The 25,682-nt window shown below is 51.4% G+C and overlaps 1 protein-coding gene across 1 annotated transcript in view; it reads right to left on the bottom strand.

The window, feature by feature from the left end:
• The window catches only part of C5QH8orf88 (chromosome 5q C8orf88 homolog), a 1,871,959-nt gene that overhangs the window by 1,640,511 nt on the left and 205,766 nt on the right, over positions 1–25,682 (bottom strand). The window lies entirely within an intron of this gene.

Here is a 25,682-nt window from a genome sequence, read left to right as displayed (position 1 = left end):
GCGTTACTCCCCAGCTGGATACCTTACAGAGACCTTCGACTGAGCACCCATGCAGTGCTGGACCACTCTGTCAAAGGTATTGTAGCTTGCTTTAAAGTTCAATCACTCAGCAGTTTAACTTCACTCGCGTCTCTTATCACATGCGTTTTAACAATGTTCATTCCAGCGCTCACCATACAATGTTGCTGCTTGCAACATTGGCTTCAACAGAGACCAGTCTCGTATTGCTCTCCCCAACTCACCGGCTGTGTTGTTTTCACTGAAGCAACTTTGTTGTTGGAGCCAAGGACAGAACCACAGTGGCTGGTAATTCTCCCTGCCTTGATTCTTGACGCAGAGGGCCCTGGCTATTTCCGGAACACAATGCAGGATTCTTCAGTCTGTTTTTCTGGTCTTATGTTTTCCAATCTGGAGGACTCATGAAAGCAATGGTTCCTTGCCAACAAGGTGAAGGGAACTTGGCTCCTTGCAATCCCCTTCTGTTTCACCGTCTTTCTCCTTGTGTTAAACTGCCATCTTGGAACTGCTGTTTCCTTGTGTGCTTTGCCTCACTCAGAGTGTGCTCTTGTGCTCCGCCTTTTATCCGTGTGGGGAAGTGTAATGTAAATCAGGTTTGAGTGATGGTCAATAATTGCCTGACTTTGCCTGACCATTGTATTGGGACACATCAGGTATACGGCTCGGGTGTTAGTCTTTTTTCCCTAAGAGCGGTCTGTCAGTAAGAAAGTGTTTGTGTTGTAAAAGGGGGGGGGGGTAGGGTGCCTAAATATCTTAGTGGGTAGGATGGGGTAAAGGTGTTACAAGGAAGGGGATACCGCTTCTCACCATCTGGTGTCCCACTCCCCGAAGACGCCTCACACAGGTGTCCCTCCCATACTGGTCCACCCCCAGGAACTAGATCCAAAAGCGATGGCCATGTCCTGGCCACCTGCATGACAGATCCCCAGGGACTAGTAGGTCAGACACCTTCTGGTTTCTCACAATTCCTAAACCTAGAGTCGATCGGCCATTTGTTCTTACGCGCCCCCGGGCGGCCTGCATTCTCAGGGTTTCCAAAATATTGGTGACTCAGTTCCCCATCTGTCGGGCCCTAATGCTTTAGCTTTGGATACTCCATCTGGACCCAGGGGGATAAGAAACATATGTAATATAGTGGTAAGTAATCTAAAGCCCTCAGTAGTCATGGTTAATGTTCCTAGGTTAGCTTCACATACTCTTGAGGATACGGAAACCTTGAAGAACAAATGTATTCATTGGATTTGTAACACTAAGGGCTGCCTCTCAATTGTTAGAGAGGATATTGTGCACTGTACCAGGGGTGTTATACCTAATACTGGTTTTGATTTTATACAGCTGTTCTTAGTGTCATGGTCCTTGGTGGAGGGTCTTCTTAGTATTGAGCGCAGGACCTACCCTCCCAGGGGGGTCATGATTACTTTAAGGACCGTTTCCAGAAGCCACTAGTAAGTCATATGTACCCTATTGGTAATGTAAATGTACATTTTCACTCCCAGCATACCCAAAGGTTGACCCCACAGAGAAGAGGGGTTCTTTTGCAACGATTTGGAAGATGTGGATTGACTGGTTGGGGATACGGGAAAATCTGTAGAGGTTGCTCACGGTTATAAATTAATATCCTGGAACATAGCAGGTCTGAATAGGCTGCTGGATGTTTCCGATTGGTGTTCTTGTATTCGCCTTTTTCAAATGATAGCATTACAGGAGACATGGCTTTCTGAACAAATGTTGTTCCAAGGGTATGAAACATTTCACATACAAGCAATCAAAGACCACAAGGGTAGATACAGTGGTGGTCTTTTGGTATGGATAGATATTTCTTCTAGTTGGATGGTAGAGGCTGTTTCTACAGATTCCCCGGATATCTAATCACTGTTAATCTGGACTGGCAAAGATTAATTATTGCGACTATTCAATATCTCTGACAGACTCTCAATCACATTTGGGAAGGCAACCCTTGATCACTTACAGAAGCAAATCAGTACAAAGAGCAGACATCTCCTTGTGAATAATTTCATTCTTTTGGTCGCGGATCTCAATTTACAAATTGAGCCCCCAAAAGATCTGCTTGGGTTATGGGAAGATCAAGCTCAAGCATGGGAAATTCCGCCCCTGAATGCTGCTTCTCCTATTAGAACTCACTGTTTGGCCAGCCAGCTTGTTTTTTTATTTAATTTAAATCTGAGGGCTTGCTAAAGAGCAGCCTGCAAAGGAGACCTTTAGGGGCCATAACAGGAGTTTGCTTATTGACTATATATTTATATCTTGGGTTGCTTGGACAAGGGTTGATGATTGAGAAATGTGTAAGATCTGAAAGCGATAATTTACCATTACCTATTAACATAAAGGGACGTGATCTGGGGGTGGATAATGTTGGTGGACATTTTAATAACCAAATTGTAGAGTTACAAGGCCATGCTCGCAAATTCAGCTTAATGGGTTAACCTAATAAAGCATGATGTCAAGCCCTTCATTTATGCATCTATTCTGGATAACCTCAGTGCTATCTGCAATGAGGAATCTAGTGACATAGTAATATGGAAAGAGTATGGGTTACTTCAAGATAATCTGATTCCCTAGATTTCTTCCCTGTTGGTACACACAAAAAGAAAACCTTGGGCAAATCTGGTTGGTATGACTGTGTATGCCGTAAGGCTAAAATGAAAATGGAGTTGTGTGTAAGCTCTCAGTTGGGGGTGGACAGACAGGAACTGCGCACTTTAGCATTAAACTATAAAAGTTTAATTAATCTAAAAAAGTGAGATTTTATCTAGGTGAAATGGTCCGTTCTTTATAATGTTTTACATGCTGGGGATCATTCCCTTTTTTGGAAATTGGTATACGATTAGTACTTAAATAGGGATTGTACCCTTCAGTGTTGTATTAGTGAGGAGCTCTGTGGGATACATTATTCCAGTTTATATCGCAATCCTGCCTTTTTTCCCCCTCTAGTGGTTTGGATATTGCCACATCTTCAGATCCTTTGGTAATTATGGTGGATGAGGTGGAAGCTGCTCTTAACTCATTGAATATCCCAACAGATTTGCTGAAAGATGAGGTAGCTATTTGGGCACAAGTGCTATGTAGGGTTTTCAATGCTATTATAAGCACTGGTAAAATACCAGAATCTTGGCGTTGGACTATGATTTTACCTGTATACAAAAAAGGAGGCAGGGATTTCTCTCTTAGATTGTGTTGGAAAATAATTTGGGAAAATCATACTAAAATATTTGCAAGAGTGGGCAGACAGGGATAACGTTCTCAGTGATCTCCAAGCTGGATTTAGAAAACACATGGGAACGATGGACCAGTGCTTTATGCTTTTTATGTTAATCCAAAAATGCACTGTTTTGAAGAAAATGTGTTTATATGTGGTATTCTTGGATTTAAGGACAGCGTTTGATTCTGTCTCCAGAGTGATTCTGGCAGATTCTTGCAGCTCGTAAGGCACCACCCAATCTGATCTCCATTATTTTTATTTATTTATATAAGTGCATATGGTTGTGCATTATCAACCGTTTACACTGTGTTTAAGAAATGCGCATGCATCTACAAAATCTAAAATATTATTAGTGAAATGACAATTTTCTAAAACAATATACATTTCATCATAAAACATTAAATGGATCTCGTACATATTATAAGAAATACATTATCAACATTTCATAAAATAGTGTTTGGAGGAGCATCTAACCTTACTTTTGCCAATTGCCATATATGATAGGCAGCAGTTGTCGCCAACAGCGACTCATCACCAAAAATCATACTCCAAAACTGATCGGAGCGGTATGACTTTATTGTAAAAATAACCGTTCCCATTAAATGGTTGAGTGCTTTACATTGTGTGAGAATATGGCGAGATGTTTCCATTTGTTTTTTGCAGAGTCGGCAGAGCCGCTCCTTCCAAGGAATGCCCTTCCAAGCAGTAAGTCTTCTAAAACAGGTACATTTCAAAATGCAGATATAATATAAAACGTTCATTCAAATTGTTATAAGACTATCCCCGCGCTTGGAACTAGTATTCTAATTAGTTAATCCAAAATTAACAGTTCATCTGTTTGATTCTGTAAATCTTAAGAATAGTCCAAACATTAATTTGTGCAATAGTATTCTTGTATTGAAGTCTTGCAATAGTCCATAAATATAGCCGACACGTGTTTCGACCAATTTGGTTGCTCTCAAGGCTATGTAAATTCATGTAAAAATAAACAACATAAACAAAGGCAATGATGCCATAATAATCAAAATAAATAAACATTTTTTCAGCAAAATTGAAAAGGTAATTGTTGCAACATACCACACAAGTTGTTGTCAATTGGTGAAAGCAAGCATCCATGGAGATGTTATATAAAAGAAAAAAACAATTTCAATTCGTAATTCATTATAAACTTGGATCCTTGATTTCTTTTTCCAATTAAATACTCAATGGGTTTGGCAAACAGCGCACAGTAACCTGTATCCAACCCATTACCTAGTTTTTTCTATAATATAAAACGGATCAATGCAGGAGTTCATAATTTTATTAGATAGCTTCGCGGAATGTCACAAAATATTCCTTGTTGGGAGTAAAGTGAATATTTGAAAAGCTTTGCCAAATGAGCCAATGACTGGATGCGATAAAAAAGCTTGGCTTTCTTTTCAAATTCAGACAGATATAGGGGTTCAACAGACTCTGGCAAACAAGGCAAGCCAATGGCTATACAATGGCGGAGGACCAAGTTCTCCATGTCCCTATACTATATAATACGTGAACACCGGCTCGTGTGCCCAACTGAAGGCTTAAAAAGTAGCAAGCATCAGGCCTGCCATATCGAATTGTGGCCCAAAACTTACAAACTGAGGTTTTGCATAATGAAATCAATGACTGCAGGCCCAGTTTTAACCTAATAGCCTCTACAGGTACCGCTCCTTGAAGACCAAGCAGTGATTGCAAGATTTTTGCCTCAAGTTTCGTTAACCATGTAACAGCCTTCTCAGGAAATACTTCCAAGGCGTACAAAATACCAGGAGTAATCGATATCTTATAAGCATTAACATTGGTGTAGAGATATCGCGAGAGCCCGTGCTCTCGCGAGATCTCGTCGCGTACCAAAGCTCCGCCCCCGTGCGCTCCGCGCGCACTACGGGACGAGCGGAGGACGCGACAAGGCGCGTCCTGCTGAGCCCTCCTCACACGGGGCCCGCTCCAGATAAATCTTGGACACAGACAAGAGGTAGCTGCCTCCCAGCCTCTATAGGCCTGTTGGCCTCTGTTATTGAAGCACACATGTTGTGTGCATCCTGCATAAAACCTGTGATAGAATAAATACAGCGGTTAAAAGCTCGGAGACTCCTGTCTTCATTTCAAGCATTTTACAACATAATTTGGCGACGAGGATCACCACCAGAACTCACCGAAGGGCATGCAAGGAGCAACGCCACCGCCACCCTTTCTCCAAACTCCAGGTAGGCCTGCCATCCCTTGGCCACAATGGCAGCCCCTATTCACGACATATGTGGAGGCCCTAGGTGGGGCAGGGTTCTCAGCGGCGAGGCGCAGGGCCATGTTACTAAATGCCCTGGGAGTGGAAGGTCAAAGAATATTCGAGAGTCTCACCCCGATACCGGTGGCTGACGACAATGACGATGTTTTCAAGGAGGCAGTCAGGAGAATCATGAAAAGGTTTGCCAGTAAAGAGAACACAGTGCTCCACAGGATACGGTTTTACACGCGAAGGCAAGAAATGTCTGAACCAGTAGACGATTACGTCACCAAGCTGAGGGAATTAGCAGCGCTGTGTAATTTTGGCAACAATGCGGAGAGCCTCATATGTGACATGTTGGTCGTCCACACTAACAGTCGGAAGGTCCAAGATAAATTTATCGTGGAAAAGGAACTGCAGTTGGAGAAAGCGATCGAGATCGCCAGAGCAGTCGAGGAAACGGCGGGAAGACGAAAGGAGCTTACTGGGGCCCAGAGTTCTGCTGAAATACAAGCTGTGAGTTTCCATGCAAGAAGAGAAAGGCCGGCAACCGACACGAGAGAAGGGAGAGGGAACAGGGAAGAACCCCTAAAGTGTCACAGGTGCACCAGCACGAAACACCTGGCGTTTGACAGGGAGTGCCCAGCCAGAGACAAGGAGTGCTCCATTTGTAAACGCATTGGCCATTTCTCCAGTGTGTGTCGGTGGAGGAACAAGAAAGTCTCCAGCCTTAATGCAGATCGCAATACAGAGAAAGAATCATCCTCAGAAGATGAAGGAAGACCCACAGTCATCATGGTGAACAGCACAAGAGCAAGGAGAGAGAAACCTCACTGCATGATCAAGATTGATGGCATGGAAACAAGGGTCATGGCAGATTCAGGTTCGGATCTAACGATCATTCCCCTTCGCACATATAAGGACATGGTGGGAAAAGAAAAGGTGCAAGTGCTTATGACGAGGCGCAAACCCACGGTTTTTGGAGGGGCGTCAGTAGAACTGTTAGGATACATCAAAGCCAAAGTAGAATTCAAAGGAAGGGAAACCACAACCAGGGTCTACTTCAGTCACGAAGGCCCAGCAGTGCTAGGGTGGGACGACCAAGACAAGCTAAAAATCAGACTGGATCCCAGCACCGAAGATCAGGTCCTGTCGGTCAGGGTGATGAGCGGACCTGTCGTCAAAAGCGACTACTCAACACTTTTCTCGGAGGAGCCGGGGCACATTAAAGGCTTTCTGCACAAAATAGTGCTCAAAAGGAATGCGGTCCCTGTAAAGCACCGAGTGAGGCCTGTACCAGCCACGGCAAGGGACATCCTCAGAAGTCAGTTGGAAAAGATGAAGATGGAGGGTGTCATCGAAGAAATCGAAGCATCTGAATGGCTGAGCCCGGTCGTGCTTATAAAGAAACCCCAATCACAGGAACTCAGAGTATGCATAGATCTACGCAGTTTAAACTTGGAAGTCATCACAGATAACTACCCCCTTCCAAGCATAAATGAACTCATTCTGTTAATGAAAGAAGCCAGAATAATTTCAAAACTGGACATGAGGAACGCATACCACCAAATACAGCTACATGAAGAGTCAAAACCCCTCACGTCATTCATCACTCCATTTGGCACCTACCAATTCACCAAGATGCCATTCGGGTTGTCATCAGCAGCATCGGCTTTCCAACGCATGATGGATGTCTTGCTAAGGAAAGTTAAAAACGTGGTGTACTTCCAGGATGACATCCTCGTGTACGCGGAGGATGAGCAGACGCACGACGCCACGTTAAGAATTGTCCTAAACAAGCTACAAGAAGCAGGTGTGCGGTTACGGTATGAAAAATGCTTGTTCAGAGTGAAAGAAGTGGAATACTTAGGGTACAAGATTTCAGAAAAGGGTATCAGTCCCAAACAGAATCTCATGCAAGCAATCATTAAAGCACCGGAACCAAACAGCAAAGACCAGCACCCCACTCATGTCCAACTCATGTGTACCATCACCCCCACCCCCCAGCATCCAGGGGCACTCTCCACAAGGCCCCCATTCATGTCTCCCATCACCCCGACCCCCCGGCATCCAGGGGCACCCTCCACCAGGCCCCCACACATGTCTCCCTGCCCCCCCACCCCCCAGCATCCAGGGGCACCCTCCACCAGGCCCCCACTCATGTCTCCCACCACCCCCACCCCCCAGCATCCAGGGGCACCCTCCACCAGGCCCCCACTCATGTCCCCCTGAACCCCCACCCACAAGCATCCAGGGGCACCTTCCACCAGGCCCTCACTCATGTCCCCCTGCAACCCCCACCCTCCAGCAGTGCAGGGGCACCCTCCACCAGGCCCCCACTCATGTCTCCCACCACCCCCACCCCCCAGCATCCAGGGGCACCCTCAACCAGGCCCCCACTCATGTCTCCCACCACCCCCACCCCCCAGCAGTGCAGGGGCACCCTCCACCAGGCCCCCACTCATGTCTCCCATCACCCCCACCCCCCAGCAGTGCAGGGGCAGCCTCCACCAGGCCCCCACTCATGTCTCCCAACACCCCCACCCCCAGCAGTGCAGGGCACCCTCCACCAGCACCCCACTCATGTCCAACTCATGTGTACCATCACCCCCACCCCCCAGCATCCAGGGGCACTCTCCACCAGGCCCCCATTCATGTCTCCCATCACCCCCACCCCCCAGCATCCAGGGGCACCCTCCACCAGGCCCCCACACATGTCCCCCTGCCCCCCCACCCCCAGCATCCAGGGGCACCCTCCACCAGGCCCCCAGTCATGTCTCCCACCACCCCCACCCCCCAGCATCCAGGGGCACCCTCCACCAGGCCCTCACACATGTCTCCCACCACCCCCACCCCCCAGCAGTGCAGGGCACCCTCCACCAGGCCCCCACTCATGTCTCCCATCACCCCACCCCCCAGCAGTGCAGGGGCAGCCTCCACCAGGCCCCCACTGATGTCTCCCATCACCCCCACCCCCCAGCAGTGCAGGGGCACCTTCCACAAGGCCCCCACTCATGTCTCCCACCACCCCCACCCCCCAGCATCCAGGGGCACCATCCACCAGGCCCCCACTCATGTCTCCCATCACTCCCACCCCCCAGCATCCAGGGGCAGCCTCCACCAGGCCCCCACTCATGTCTCCCATCACCCCCACCCCCCAGCAGTGCAGGGGCACCCTCCACCAGGCCCCCACTCATGTCCAACTCATGTCCCCCTGCACCTCCACCCACCAGCATCCAGGGGCACCCTCCACCAGGCCCCCACTCATGTCTCCCATCATCCCCACCCCCAGCATCCAGGGGCACCCTCCACCAGGCCCCCACTCATGTCTCCCACCACCCCAACCCCAGCAGTGCAGGGCACCCTCCACCAGCCCCCCACTCATGTCCAACTCATGTGTCCCATCACCCCCACCCACCAGCATCCAGGGGCACCCTCCACCAGGCCCCCACTCATGTCTCCCATCACCCCCACCCCCCAGCATCCAGGGGCACCCTCCACCAGGCCCCCACACATGTCCCTCTGCACCCCAGCCACCCAGCATCCAGGGGCACCCTCCACCAGGCCCCCACTCATGTCTCCCACCACCCCCACCCCCCAGCAGTGCAGGGCATCCTCCACCAGGCCCCCACTCATGTCCAACTAATGTTCCCCTGCACCCCCACCCAACAGCATCCAGGGGCACCCTCCACCAGGCCCCCACTCATGTCTCCCACCACCCCCACCCCCCAGCAGTGCAGGGCACCCTCCACCAGGCCCCCACTCATGTCTAACTCATGTCCCCCTGCACCCCCACCCAACAGCATCTAGGGGCACCCTCCACCAGCCCCCACTCATGTCCAACTCATGTGTCCCATCACCCCCACCCCCCAGCATCCAGGGGCACCTTCCACCAGGCCCTCAGTCATGTCTCCCATCACCCCACCCCCCAGCATCCAGGGGCACCCTCCACCAGGCCCCCACTGATGTCTCCAACCACCCCCCAGCATCCAGCGGCACCCTCCACCAGGCCCTCACTCATGTCTCCCATCACTCCCACCCCCCAGCATCCAGGGGCACCCTCCATGAGGCCCCCACTCATGTCTCCCACCACCCCCAACCCCCAGCATCCAGGGGCACCCTCCACCAGGCCCCCACTCATGTCTCCCACCACCCCCCAGCCCCCAGCATCCAGGGGCAGCCTCCACCAGGCCCCACTCATGTCTCCCATCACCCCCAACCCCCAGCAGTGCAGGGGCACCCTCCACCAGGCCCCCACTCATGTCCAACTCATGTCCCCCTGCACCCCCACCCACCAGCATCCAGGGGCACCCTCCACCAGGCCCCACTCATGTCTCCCATCACCCCCACCCCCAGCATCCAGGGGCACCCTCCACCAGGCCCCCACTCATGTCTCCCACCACCCCCACCCCCCAGCTGTGCAGGGCACCCTCCACCAGCCCCCCACATATGTCCCCCTGCACCCCCACACCATCCAGCATCCAGGGGCACCCTCCACCAGGCCCCCACTCATGTCTCCCAACACCCCCCCCAGCATCCAGGGGCACCCTCCACCAGGCCCCCACACATATCCCCCGGCACCCCCACCCCCCAGTATCCAGGGGCACCCTCCACCAGCCCCCACTCATGTCCCCCACCACCCCCACCCCTCAGCAGTGCAGGGCACCCTCCACCAGGTCCCCACTCATGTCCAACTCATGTCACCCTGCACCCCCACCCACCAGCATTCAGGGGCACCCTCCACCAGGCCTCCACTCATGTCTCCCATCACCCACACCCCCGGCACCCAGGGGCACCCTCCACCAGGCCCCCAGTCATGTCTCCCACCACCCCCACCCCCCAGCAGTGCAGGGTACCCTCCACCACCCCCCCACTCATGTCCAACTCATGTGTCCCATCACCCCCACCCCCCAGCATCCAGGGGCACCCTCCACCAGGCCCCCACTCATGTCTGCCATCACCCCCACCCTCCAGCATCCAGGGGTACCCTCCACCAGGCCCCCACACATGTCCCCCTGCACCCACACCCCCCAGCATCCAGGGGCACCCTCCACCAGGCCCACACTCATGTCCAACTCATGTCTCCCATCACCCCCACCCTCCAGCAGTGCAGGGGCAGCCTCCACCAGGCCCCCACTCATGTCTCCCATCACCCCACCCCCAGCAGTGCAGGGGCACCCTCCACCAGGCCCCCACTCATGTCTCCCACCACCCCCACCCCCCAGCATCCAGGGGCACCCTCCACCAGGCCCCCACATATGTCCCCCTGCACCCCCACCCCCCAGCATCCAGGGGCACCCTCCACCAGGCCCCCACTCATGTCTCCCAACACCCCCCACCAGCATCCAGGGGCACCCTCCACCAGGCCCCCACACATGTCCCCCGGCACCCCCACCCCCCAGTATCCAGGGGCACCCTCCACCAGGCTCCCACTCATGTCTCCCACCACCCCCACCCCTCAGCAGTACAGGGCACCCTCCACCAGGCCCCCACTCATGTCCAACTCATGTCCCTGTGCACCCCCACTCCCCAGCATCCAGGGGCACCCTCCACCAGGCCCCCACTCATGTCTCCCACCACCCCCACCCCCCAGCAGTGCAGGGCACCCTCCACCAGGCCCCCACACATGTCTGCCATCACCCCCACCCCCAGCAGTGCAGGGGCAGCCTCCACCAGGCCCCCACTCATGTCTCCCACCACCCCCACCCCCCAGCATCCAGGGGCACCCTCCACCGGGCCCCCACTCATGTCTCCCATCACCCCCCACCCCCCCGCAGTGCAGGGTCAGCCTCCACCAGGCCCCCACTCATGTCTCCCACCACCCCCACCCCCCAGCCTCCAGGGGCACCCTCCACCAGGCCCCCACTCATGCCTCCCATCACCCCCACCCCCCAGCACCCAGGGGCACCCTCCACCAGGCCCCCACACATGTCCCCCTGCACCCCCACCCCCCAGCATCCAGGGGCACCCTCCACCAGGCCCCCACTCATGTCTCCCACCACCCCCACCCCCCAGCAGTGCAGGGCACCGTCCACCAGGCCCCCACTCATGTCCAACTCATGTCCCCCTGAACCCCCACCCACCAGCATCCAGGGGCACCCTCCACCAGGCCCCCACTCATGTCTCCCATCGCCCCCACCCCCCAGCAGTGCAAGGGCAGCCTCCACCAGGCCCCCACACATGCCCCCCTGACCCCCACCCCCCAGCATCCAGGAGCACCCTCCACCAGGCCCCCACTCATGTCTCCCACCACCCCTACCCCCCAGCATCCAGGGGCACCCTCCACCAGGCCCCCACTCATGTCTCCCATCACCCCTACCCCTCAGCAGTGCAGGGGCAGCCTCCACCAGGCCCCCACACATGTCCCCCTGCGCCCCCACCACCCAGCATCCAGGGGCACCCTCCACCAGGCCCCGCTCATGTCTCCCACCATCCCCACCCCCAGAATCCAGGGGCACCCTCCACCAGGCCCCCACTCATGTCTCCCACCACCCCCACCCCCCAGCATCCAGGGGCACCATCCACCAGGCCCCTACTCATGTCTCCCCCACCCCGACCCCCCAGCAATGCAGGGACAGCCTCCACAAGGCCCCCACTCATGTCTCCCACCACCCCCACCCCCCAGCATCCAGGGGCACTCTCCACCAGGCCCCCACTCATGTCCAACTCATGTCTCCCTCCACCCCCACCCCCCAGCCGTGCGATTTGCCTGGGTACGTGTATTCCTGGGGTGCGCAGGTAGTCTCCCATGCGATACCATCAGGGTACGTGTATTATGGGTCCACGTGAACTTCCACACGCGATACCAGCAGGCTACGTGTATTACAGGGTTCGCGGGAAGTTCCACACGCGATTGCCCTGGGTACATGTATTTCAGGGTGCGCGTGAGCTTCCACACGCGACTGGGCCTGTGAGAGTCAGGTACGTGTATTCCAGGGGTAGGCGGGAATATTTACGCCCGACTGGGCCTGGGAGAGCGTGTTACGTGCATTCCTGGGGTGGGCGGGAAGATTCACACGTTCGCCTACAACGCGCCGAAAAATAAATGGTCCAATCCTGAAACACGTACGCCAGCATGAAGCAGGCGTACGTCGACCCGCGCAGCATAAAAGTGCACGCAAGCAACAAACAAGCTCAGACGCCAGGATGAATATACCATTCCTAGCAGCAGTGGCCGTGGGTTACCAAAGGAGGAGGAGGAGGATAGTGAGGGCCCGAATTTTCACTCCCAGAACCAGCCTTTTTGGGATGCCTGATGACCAGGTGTATGAGAGGTACAGGTTTCCACCACACATAATACTGGACCTGGTCAGTGAGTTGGAGGATGACCTCACATCACCCACCCTGTGCTCCCAGGTACTCAGCCCCCTGGAGAAGGTCCTCAATGTACTGCACTTCTTGGCCACAGGATCATTTCAGCGGACAAGTGCCATAGTGGGTGGGGTGTCACAGGCCACGCAGTTACGCTGCCTACACCAGGTCTTGAACATCATCACTGCACGCCCATCAGTCCGTAGGCACATATACCTGCCCAGGACACCTGCAGAAAGGCAGGCTGCCGCCCTGGATTTCTACGGTGTGGCACAATTCCCCAAAGTGCTAGGTGCCATTGACTACACCCATGTGGGACTACGTCCCCCCAGGGCATCTGAGCACATCTATAGGAACCGCAAGCACTGGCATTCCATCAACGTGCAGGTAGTATGTAATGCCAAGGGAATCATCACCTCAGTATATGCCAACTATCCAGGGTCCACCCACGACAGCTTCATTTACTGAATATCTACCCTAAGCCGGGACCTAGAAGCTGGGCGGCATGGCGATACATGGCTGCTTGGTGAGTATGAATGCCACTGCACATGCATGCATGTCAGATGCAGAGTTATGTCACTACCCCACTAATGATACCCATCACCTCCTCACCAGGGAACAGTGCCTACCCTCTGAGCACCCACATGATGACGCCAATTTGGAACCCCATCACGCCTCCCGAGGTAAGATACAACACAGCCCATATTGCAACCCGGGGCATAGTGGAGCGCACATTCGGAGTGCTCAAGTCACGCTTTCGCTCCCTTGACTGTTCTGGCGGGCAGCTGTTATATGCGCCCCCAGTAGTGTGCAGGATCATAGTGGCAGCATGTGTCCTGCACAATGTTGCAACACGCCGGGGCCTGACTGTGGACATGGTGGTGCCCCCACATCCCCAACCACATGCAAGCCCGCTGCGCATGGGAGGGGAAAGGGTACAGGGTGAGGCAGCCCGTACTTAGCTGGTGGCTAATTACTTCACATAGAAATCACACCCCTGTGGAGTGCACACAACCCTGGCACATACTATCTGATAAGCAATGATGACTCGAAGTGACAATTATGATGAACAAAGGGACAGTCAACTGTCAGAACCATAGCAGCCTGAGATTGTTCATATGGAAGTGTCAGAATGTGTGCATCCCTACCTACACAAACACCACCAATGCAGTGTCATCAAAAGACACACTTCCATGCTGCAGAAATGAATACCAACTTGCAAAATACTACATGAGAACAGTGCCATGTCACCCAACCCCTCCCCGGCACGGCCACACAACACACCACGGCATGTCATGCAATGTGAGAGCAAACAAATTAATCCCCACAACATGCCCCAAGTGTCACCAACTACAGTGTCCCTAATAGAAACATGGCCACACATGAAATGCTCACAGTAATGCAGGACCTACAACACACATTACCAAATACTTACCAAAAATACCAATCACCTACACAACCTCCAACCTACCTTAAACATGATATTACAGACTTAAAAAATTGGTAGCCTCACTACCTGATAATGCCAGCACTTGGAACACTTCCAAGTATACAGTGTTAGCGCCACGCAAGAGTGTAGGTGCACTGCTTACAACATGGACTCCAGTTCCAAGGTGGACCGCCTTTTGAAGACATGAGAAATGGACCTGCAAATTAGGAGGATGAGATGGATGCAGAGGCACATATCAATACACCATGCAGTGTACAATACAACAATATGCACAATGAATGTATACACAGTATTGACTACAGACTGCCCACACATCAAATGGGAGTCCAACGTCACCATGTACGTCAATGTCACTTGGGCACACCCTCTGCAAGCCCATGGAAACGGGAAGCAGGAGGGGTGTGTGTCACACAAACCCAAGCATCTGAACCAAATTCATGACAAGCCTGCATGTGCCCAGTCACAATACAGCGTATGCCCACGGGAGCCACAGAAGGCAACACACTGTCCAAAAAACAAACATTTTAAAAAAAGAAAAGAAAAGAAAAATCAAAAATGGCCATTAATGGGCCCGGGGGGGGGGTGGGGGAGGCCACCCAGGAGGTCCGAGGACAGGGTGCACACCAAAACCCACCTGTGTGGATCTTGCGGAAAAAAAACACCTCCATGGGCTCATGGCCTGCACGGCTACCCTATTGTGAGAGAATCACTGCTGTCGCTCTCCTCACCCTCTGCAGCTGTATCAGGAGGTGGTGGCACTAGGGGAGGCAGCCCACGCAAAGCCCTAGTCTGGTCCTCCATGGCAGCAAGCATGCGGGTGTGGAAGGTCTTGTTCTGGAGGATAATTGTGCGTAGGTCCCCATGCAACAACTCACAGGATGCCCGGATCTCCGCCCTAGTTGCCTGCATCTCAGCTGAGAGCGTATGTGTGAGACGCTCCAGCTGCTGTTCTGTCCTTCTGTTTGTTGAAGCCTCAAGCTCAACAAGAGTCGTCCTGAGGTGAAGTAGTTCCACCCTCAGGGCTTCCCTGTGGCCCTGGGACACTATGGAAATGGCTTCCCGCAGAGTCGCCAGTGCCGCCCGCCTGTCCCTGTCGGACGCCAACATGTCCTCCCTGTGTGACTGGCAGATGGAGTCTGTTGCCTGCTGTAGTCGCTCCATCAGCCTTTCGGGGGGGACAATGGAAGTGGCCACCCTATCCATGGCCTGAGCCATCATCTCTGATGATGCTGCCTGTTGGGTTGCCATACCGTATATGGATTGCTCCCATGCGGTATTGCCAGGTGGCGTACGGCCACCACGTCGGCGGGCACCACACCTGTCTGGGGCAAGAAGAACTGCGCCTTGCTGTGCCAGCACTGCCTGAGGCTGCAGGACTGCATTCCCCCTCTGATCTGCTGGCCCAGGAACAGGATCAGATGTTGCGGAGTGTGACCCTGCATCCGTAACCACCAAAGGCGTACCTGACAACACTGACATCCCCATTGAGGGTTCTAGCCCTGGTGCAGGTGGGTCAGACAGAACAGAATCCCTCCCAGGAACACTCACCTGCGACGGCACATAGGTCTCATCATCCGAATCAACACCTGAATACAGCTCGGGGGAGGTGCAGCCAGAGACACCCCTTGAGAGCACGACCTGCAGCAGTTGTGGGTTCTCACCCACCACCACACCACGTCCCTCACTGGTGGTCGGTCGGGCCTGAGACCCCTCCTGGGTCTGCACCATCTCCACAACCCCAGCAGTATCAAGTGTGTCATCCCCTGCAAAGACATAAAAGAAAACAAATGGAAACAGGCATTAGCACTATGGCACACAATTAGGGCTGAGAAGCTACAGAAACAGTACTTGATTGACACATGTCCCACATGACTAAAACCCTCCCATGCATGCACTGTCACTGCGTGTGAAGGGGAGGCAGATGGCACACATTGATGACACCAAGATGGAAGATGAACACATTTGCTGCATGCTGCCTAGCAGCGGCATCACACATTGGCCTGTGATTGGCAGGTCAAATACACATGCCATCACACAGATGGCATGTACCCTAGCCATAAAGTGAAGAGGGAGAGGAGGGCACCAATTGTTCATTCAGTCTAGTTTGCTCATGAAATTGATTTTTTCATTGAAATGGTTCAAATGTTTAACCTGGAGCTGCCAGTCCAAAATGGTCCTATAGCACAGGGACATGTCTAAACAAATCATGTCCAGGAAACAAAGCCAGTCCACTGTACCATAGCCATGTCAGACATGTGACAATAGGACTGAGAAATGCCTAGTAAAAGTGGTGGTATGCAAACAATCTGCCTGAATAAACAGGAAAATAAGCAACAATGTAGTGGCAAGATGACACTTCAAGGGCAACTGGCGTGGTGTTGGGCTGGATGTCTAATGTTGGCAGAAGGGATACTGCTATACCCAAATGCTGGTGCGCAGAATGTATTGGATGAGGCACATGGGTGACCCAAACCACTCAGGCACACACACCCTCACCTGGCACCCAAACAGAAGCCCTCACACACACACCATGCACATGGATGACACACACATGCATGTGCACTCACTGGACAATGCCTCGTAATCTGCTAGTTCTCCCACGCCTTGGATCTGTTCCTCCGTGACGTAGGTCCCAGCAACCTGCTCATGTGGATTGAGTTCTATGTCCTCTGCTGGAGACCCACCACCAGTCACTAGAGTAGCGGCATGACTTGAGGCCAGCTTATTCTTTGCCCTGCGCTTCAGGTCATTCCAGCGCTTGTAGAATTCAGTAGCTGTGCGCCTCATGATTCCAAGGGCACTTATGATGTCCGCGATGGTCTGCCAGTGTGCCTGACGTTGTGCAGGTGTGGTCTTGGATCCTGCAACAATCACTATTTCGCGGTCATGTGCAGACACACACTCTACAAGTGCATTCAGTTCGGCCTCATTGAAGCTGGGCTTCTTGACGGGCCGGACTGTGTAGCCGTGTCTGGGGCATCAGCTTCTACTGGAGGAGCACTCTTCCTCTTCCGCTTGGAAGGTGGTGGGGATCCTGAGTGTCCTACACCGCTCTGGACACTAGGGGCAGGAGCCCCAGTGGACTCTGTACTAGGAGTGTGGGATTGCACACTCAGCATGGGAGTTGGTGCAGGCATTAGCTCAAGTGTGATGGTGTCAGGGGGAATGTCAGCAGGATGGACTTGGACCGACACTGTCCTGGCTGGGTGTGTGAGAGGTGGGGTGGATGGAGCCGTGTTAGGCGGAAACCTGTGCAGTTCCCTCTGGGACCACTGCAAAAGATTTAGGACTACAGGCGTTGCCGGTGAACCCACTTGGTAGCAGTCTGCACCACACAGATTCACGTGGTAGCTGTGGCTGAGCAGTCAGACTTCTCTCAAGAAAAGTTGAGCAGTATGTGGAGTATACAAAATAGGGCAATTCTTCACAGCAAGACAAGCAAACACGCAACAAGGCTTAGTGTAAAGATATTAAGGTATTTATTTATAACAAAATGTCTATGAAAAACACTAAGGCAAATCACGGCAAACAAATCAAACACAATTACTCTACGGAGTAGACGATCAATCCCCCTAGCAATATCGACAACTCTAGGTTCTACTGGTACCACTTATTGTCAGACAGAGTTGTATACCTCAACCCAGATGACACTCGAATATTAGTTAGGACGGGAGAGAAAAAGATAGGCAGGTTACAAAATCAACGCAGTTCGATCCTATCGGATAAAATGCAAGGCAGGAAGGCAAGAATCACAATAGATCGTAAAGTTCAGAGGCCAGGCCCACTCGGAGAGAGGCAAGGCGCGATGTCCCAAAAAGTCTCTAGTGGATATGCATTCAAGTCTGTATTGCAAATTGTTATCGGTGGATTGAACCAGTTCAGAACAACGAATGAGAAAAGCTTGGAGGCGACCCAACGGAACGGAGAGGATTAAGACACCTCACTCGAACCGATCGAAAGGGAAGCCAGGCGGACACGGTACCTTGTTGTGGAGGGCAGCTCCGGCGGGGGCAGTTGTTCCTGGTGGTGGATGCACGTTGGTTCTTTGCCAAGAGTAGAGATGATCTCGTCGTCGAAGAAAATGAAGTCCGGTGCACCACCAGGGAAGAGACCAGCCGCGGAGTGCTCCGTCACAAGGCACCACCTTTTGGTCACGGTTCAGGGGTAGTGGCTATCCGGTTGCCGAGGTGCTTCTGCACGGGCAATTCGACCACCGCGTCCTGAGGTGAATAAAAAGCAAAGGGGACTGGTTGTTCCCACCAGTCAGGGGAAGAGACTCTCCGGCAGGGAGATCTCCTCTGTCGTCGGGAAGTGGTGAGTCGGTTCCGCAGGGCTCCACCGGAGGTGTCGTCGTGCAGGTCGGCTCAGCGTTACCCTCGTCGGATTCTTAGGTCCTGTGGCGACTTCTGAAGATCCAGTCCCAAAAGCCCTGCTTTTATGCAGAATACCCCAATTCATTCAGCCCAGCTGTCTATCAACACATGCTAAGTGGTGAGCGGGAAGGCTCACCACCTGGGCCAATCACTCCAGAGTGCGACCGGAGTTGGCAAGGCAACTCGGTCCAGGGTGCCTAAACCCCCTCCCACACCCCTGTGGTAACCCAGACAGAATGGCACCACTTTGGAGGGTCTCTGTACAGAGCCCGCCAAAAGTGGAACAAAGGGCTCGACCTTTGGTTTAGGAGTCACAGAGACGAACACAGACGCCATTTTACAAACCGAGTCCTGGCAGAAAATACCACTCGATAAACTTATTTAAGATAAGTAGATCGGTGGTACGTCAGAGATTAATGAGAAAAAGTATCAATCTCCAACAATGGGACGAATCCCATAGGGTTATGTTCGGGGACGAACTTAACAAGTAGTTTCCACTGCCACCAGCCAAAACTCGACGAGGGGGGACGGGACAGTGCCCCCTCGAGTAACAGATCCAGGAGTAATCGAATTACCCCTACTAGTACGTCCACAATAAGATGGTTTGTACTAGTTCTGTTAGTAAATTTAGGTCTAGTAAAGCCAATGGTGACTTTACATGCCCGGGGAGACAGTAGTCAGTCCCCGGGTATGGAGTCTATGGTGGGGGACCCGTTAGGGCACCCCCGTGTTACGGCACGTAGGGTGCGGTGTAACACACATAGAAAAACATATGAGACCCTGTGGAGTAAAAGACCCCATAGCCCATCAAACACATTGACATTTCAAAAGGAATTACACACATACATGTCCAAGAGTGGGAGAAAAGAGTCTCACTCTTGGCAGGATGGAAAAAAACAAACTCCAGAAATCCAGCAAAGCTGCTGGGGGACTCACTAGGTTAGGAAATTCATCCTAAACGGAGAATTCTCCCTAACACTCGGCCTTCCCAGACTAAGGGACAGGAGGATTTAATCCACTCCTGGATGAATCTCATACCTCTAGACGATGACATACATCCTAGAGAGACCATCAGCATTTTGGTGGTGACACCCTGACCTGTGCTCAATGGTGAAATCAAACCCTTGCAGGCAGATTGACCATCTCAGTAGTTTTGGGTTTTCCCCTTTCATTTGCATCAACCATCTCAAGGGTTGGTGGTCAGTCTGAATGACGAAAGTAGAACCATACAAGTACGGCCTAAACTTCTTCAGAGCCCACACGATAGCAAAGCACTCTCTTTCGATTGTTGCCCACCTTGTTTCAGGATCCTTCAGCTTGCGGCTGATGAAGCAAACGGGGTGCTCCCTACCCTTCCCATCCAGTTGACTGAGTACGGCACCTATTCCTACATTTGAAGCATCTGTCTGCACAATGAAGTGTTGGCGGTAATCAGTAGCTCTGAGTACTGGGGCTTGGCAAAGAGCCTTTTTCAGGTTTTCAAAAGCCTGATTGCACTCCTCGTTCCATTTAACCTTTTTAGGAAATTTGGGCGAGGAGATGACATCAGTGGAGAAGCTATGGTCCCATAGTTCTCTATGAAATTCCTGTAATACCCAGTGAGGCCTAGGAAGGCTCTCACCTGGGTTTGAGTAGTCGGTGTTGTCCAATTTTGCACAGCTTCAATCTTACTGAGCAAAGGCCTTATTTCTCCACCGCCTACCTCATGCCCAAGATAGACTACCTTCCTCTGTCCAATTCGGCATTTGCTTGCCTTTATGGTCAGATTGGCTTGTCCAAGAGCCTGCAAAACATCTCTCAGGTGGGTTACATGTTCTTCAAAGGAATTGCTGAACACTGCGATGTCATCCAAGTATGCCATGCAGAAGTCCTCCATCCCATTCAGAACCTGGTTTACCATCCGTTGAAACGTAGCAGGTGCATTTTTCAGTCCGAAAGGCATTACCTTAAACTGGTATAAGCCAACGGGGGTAGAAAATGCAGTTTTCCCCTTGGCATGGTCTGTCAGGGCTATTTGCCAATAGCCTGACGTCAAGTCAAATGTGCTGAGGAACTTGGCGGCGCCAAGTTTATCCACCAACTCATCTGTTTGTGGCAAAGGGTGGGCATCAGTCTTGGTGACTGCATTAAGAGCTCTATAGTCCACGCAGAATCTAAGCTCTTTAGATCCGGCCTTTGGTACTAACACAACTGGGCTAGACTATGAACTAGTAGAGGGCTCTATTACCCCGAGATCGAGCATCTTGCTGACCTCACCTTTGATGTGGGTTCGTACGTTTTCTGACATGCGGTATCCTCTGCTTTTGACTGGCAGACAGTCACCAGTGAGTATGTCGTGCTGGCCCCAAGGGGTCAAGCCTGGTGAAAGCGAGAACAGGGAGGCAAACTGATTCAACATAGATTTGCACTCTTCTTGTTGCTCGGGTGTCAGATTGGAGGAGAAATTCACTCCTTCAATTTTTTCATCTAAAGGTAAGCCTCTGAGGAGATCCGGAAGAGCTTCACTCTCTTCTTCTTCCTCGGATGACGCTAGAAGCAACGCTCCTACATCAGGTCGCGAGACATACGCTTTAAGTCGGTTGGTGTGAAAGACTGTCGGAGCCTCCTTGGGATTGCCCAAGTCCACCAGATAGTTAACCTCTCCGAGTTTACCCACTACTCGGAAGGGTCCCATCCACTTATCTTGCAAGGCCCTCTGCCTTGTTGGGATCATAACGAGAACGAGCTGGTCTTGAGCGAACTCAACCATGTTAGCCTTTTGATCGTGCCAGTGCTTGACCAATGCTTGTCCAGCTTTCAAGTTATCGCTTGCTTCCGTCATCATGTGCGACATTCTCCTCCGGAGACCTATCACATAGTCAGTCACTCTGACTGGCTTGGGGGAAGGAGCACTCTCCAACCCCTCCTTAATCAGGGCCAATGGACCTCTGACGGGATGACCATAGAGTAGTTCGAAAGGAGAGTAACCTACTCCCTCCTGAGGGACTTCTCTATAAGCAAAGAGAAGGCATGGCAGTAGAAGGTCCCACTTATGCTTAAGGGGTTCCTCTAAAGCACCTATCATGCTCTTCATGGTTCGGTTGAACCGTTCTACCAACCCATTGGTTTGTGGGTGGTAAGCTGTTGAGAACTTGTAAGTAACTCCACAGGTTTTCCACATGGCTTTCATGTAGTGGGACATAACGTTTGACCCCCTGTCAGAGATTACTTCCTTAGGAAACCCGACCCTAGTAAAAATACCAAGGAGGGCCTTAGCCAGAGCCGGAGCTGTAACAGTCCTCATAGGAATTGCCTCAGGATACCTAGTAGCATGGTCTACTACAACAAGTATAAACCTGTTGCCTGAGGAGGTTGGAGGATCAAGGGGACCAAAAATGTCAATCCCTACTCTCTCAAATGGGACTCCCACAACCAACTAACGGTGCCACATTCTTGGATCCAACCTTACCAGAGATCTGGCAGGTGTGGCAGCTCCGGTAATGTTTTTCTACTTCGGCCCCCATCTTTGGCCAATAGAAGTAGAGCGAGAACCTTTCCTTAGTCTTCTTGAAACTCAAGTGACCAGCCAAAGGAATCTCGTGGGCTAACTGCAAGAACTGTGGTCTGTTCTCTTGGGGTACTACAAGTCGTTTGTAGTCTCCAGGTGCAGACTCGGTCGGTTCACTGTAGAAGAGGCCATCTTCCCAGTGCAACCTGTATTTCCCAGGCTCTTGCCCTTCAGCCTGAGCTTCTGCCTGGTGGCGAAGACCTTCCAGAGTTGGACATTCTCTCTGTCCCTTACTGAAGTCCGCCCTGTTGGGTCCACCTTCTGCGGTTGCCAGACATTTGGTCGAAAAAAATTGGTCGACCAGACAAATGGTCGAACCAATTTGGTCGAAAACCAAATGGTCGAAATTTTTTTTTTTTTTTTTTTAACCCTTTTTTTATTTTTTTGGTGGGGTCCCCCCCCCCCAACCCCCTTTTTTTCTCTAAAAACCCCTTTTTTAACTAAACGAAAACCCGAAAAATAAATATATAAATAAAAAAAAAAATTCGACCATTTGGTTTTCGACCAAATTGCGTCGACCAAATTGCAGTCGACCAGTTTTTTTTCGACTAATTGACTGGACACCCACCTTCTGCCAGTAAAGACTGCAGCTCAGGATGGTCAACAGGATCCAGATCTCCAATGAGTTCCTGGCCTTCCATTAGCTCTTCCTCAGAGTCTAATTCTACCACACAGGGTTGTACCTCCCTCTCAGCCTCGGCTGGAGGTGGAGTTACGGGTGTAACTTTGGACAACCGAGGGGAAGTCCGTATTGGCTGCACTGGAATGCTGGCTGCTGGTTTCGGGATAGAAGTCTTAGGTTTCCCTTTCGCTTCTGATTTCTTGGAGACAGCGGCCGACAATTCCAGTGGAGCAGGAGTGTATCTTTCTTCATCATCTCCTGGAGAGCTCCGGCATTGTCCTCTCTCTTGCGGGTCTGGTTAGCTCCTGTAACCGTTTACTAGGAGGTCTGGGAGTATGCGATACAACTCCAAGAGTTTTGAAATCGTTACCCAACAGTACGCGTCCTGGTACCTCACTCTGTATGCTGACAGGTATCTTCACAGTCATGTCGTTACACTGGATGAGAACTGGTAATTGGGGAAGCATCTGCACAGGCCCTCCAGCTAACTTGGTGAGGCGTTTGGGTGCCTTAGCAACATCCTCGGCCTGAAAAAACGATTTATCCACCACAGTTATGCTGGCCCCAGTGTCCCTAATGGCAGGAGTCTCCTGACCATTCACCTGGACACTGTCCTTATAATACTCTTTAGTATTATCGGGGATAGAATTATAGACATCTAAATTCTGTTGTTCCCACAACCCCAGAGATACTAAAGAAACGCTGGCTGAGACTCCAATGGGTTTGTCAGCTAGCAGTAGAAAGTTTCCACTTGCCATTTGGACTTCCTCCTCTGGAGCGAAGGCTAAGGAGACAAGCTGGACCCCTGAAGGTTTACCCTTACATCTGGGATCTCCTTTCACGTGATCAGTCGAGCAACAAACAAAGCATTTACCGAATGCTTTCTGGAATGGTGGCTTGCTCTGACCTCCTTCCGGTTTGGCACCAGAAGACACACTATTCTGCTGTGGTTTTCCCGGTGGCTTACCCTTCTGGTTTTGTTTGGGGCCCTCTTTGGAATGTGAGTTATTCAAATTCTCTTTTGAGTCTTTTTTAGGCTGTTTTCCCTCATCCTTTTTCTGAGTTGCCCCAGAATCCTTATGAGTAGCCCTGTTGGCAACCCACAAGTCAGCAGCCTTAGCTAGCTCCCTGGAATCCAATTCCTTCGAATCAGCCAAGTGCTGTCTGAGCTCAGGAGAATAGGCATCATAAATAGACTCCAACATAAAAAGATTTCTCATACCCTCATAAGTGTTCACTTTGTAACCCTTAATCCATCCCTCTACGTTTTTCAACCCTTCACTCACCCAGGTAGCCCAAGGGGTACCATCATGCTTTTTGAGGGTTCTAAACCTCTTAAGATACTGGGAAGGGGTCTTCCCAAATCTAGCTATTAAAGCTAGTTTCACACTTTCGTAATCCGTCTTATCCGCCTCCCCCAACTCCATTACCACATCAGTCGCAACAGGAGGGAGCCTAGAGAACAACCAGGGGAGCAACGCATTCCCTGTGATGTCCTGGAGCCCTTGATTGTATTCAAACAGTTTCAACCAATCCAACACATCCAATCTCGGTTCATACATACCCACTAATTCCTTCGGCATCCGGGGACTTTTGGGACTGGAGCTCCTAGAGGAACCAGAGGAGAGAGAAGCATTTTCCATAGACAACTTTTTCATCTCTAACTCGTGATTAAGTTCTATTTCTCTGAGTCTTAACTCAGCTTGCTTCTGCTCAGCCTGGGCATTCATCCGTCTGAACTCGAGCTCTTGGTTTCGTTCAGATTGAGCCAAGAACCGTTTATATTCTAGTTCGAGCTTCATTTTTTCAAGTTCAAAATAAGCAGGGTTACTTGTGGGACCTGGTATGGGCCCTGTAGGCACAGCTGGTAAGGCAGGTAGAGGAGCAGGGGAGACAGTTTTGTTAGCCTCTCCGTCCTCGTCAGCCTCTTCATCGCTATCATCAGAATCACGATTCAGATCAACACCATTACTCTTTTCTACAGTTGCTGGAGAGATTGGTTCCTCTGAACCAGTACCCAGACTTTGGTTCGCCAGCAATCTCTCGATTAGTTCTAACTTCTTGCCTCTTACAGGAAGATTCTCTTGCCTACAGAGAGCTTGCAGACTCTCAGTATTTTCACTTGACAAAGACTCTTGACTGTAAGTTTCCATCGTAGACATGTTTTTTGAAAGTTGCTTTTTGTGCAAAGTTTTGTGGTTAGTTATCCTACAGTGTCGAAAAGCACTCTAAACTGTATACTTGATACAAATCCCACCGCTGTACACCAGTGTTAGGCGGAAACCTGTGCAGTTCCCTCTGGGACCACTGCAAAAGGTTTAGGACTACAGGCGTTGGCGGTGAACCCACTTGGTAGCAGTCTGCACCACACAGATTCACGTGGTAGCTGTGGCTGAGCAGTCAGACTTCTCTCAAGAAAAGTTGAGCAGTATGTGGAGTATACAAAATAGGGCAATTCTTCACAGCAAGACAAGCAAACACGCAACGGAGCTTAGTGTAAAGATATTAAGGTATTTATTTATAACAAAATGTCTATGAAAAACACTAAGGCAAATTACGGCAAACAAATCAAACACAATTACTCTACGGAGTAGACGATCAATCCCCCTAGCAATATCGACAACTCTAGGTTCTACTGGTACCACTTATTTTCAGACAGAGGTGTATACCTCAACCCAGATGACACTCGAATATTAGTTAGGACGGGAGAGAAAAAGATAGGCAGGTTACGAAATCAACGCAGTTCGATCCTATCGGATAAAATGCAAGGCAGGAAGGCAAGAATCACAATAGATCGTAAAGTTCAGAGGCCAGGCCCACTCGGAGAGAGGCAAGGCGCGATGTCCCAAAAAGTCTCTAGTGGATATGCATTCAAGTCTGTATTACAAATTGTTATCGG

The sequence above is a fragment of the Ambystoma mexicanum genome, chromosome 5q (assembly GCF_040938575.1).
Source record: "Ambystoma mexicanum isolate Mex_15411 chromosome 5q, UKY_AmexF1_1, whole genome shotgun sequence".
NCBI lineage: Eukaryota > Metazoa > Chordata > Amphibia > Caudata > Ambystomatidae > Ambystoma > Ambystoma mexicanum.
This window is presented reverse-complemented; position numbering and strand designations above follow the sequence as displayed.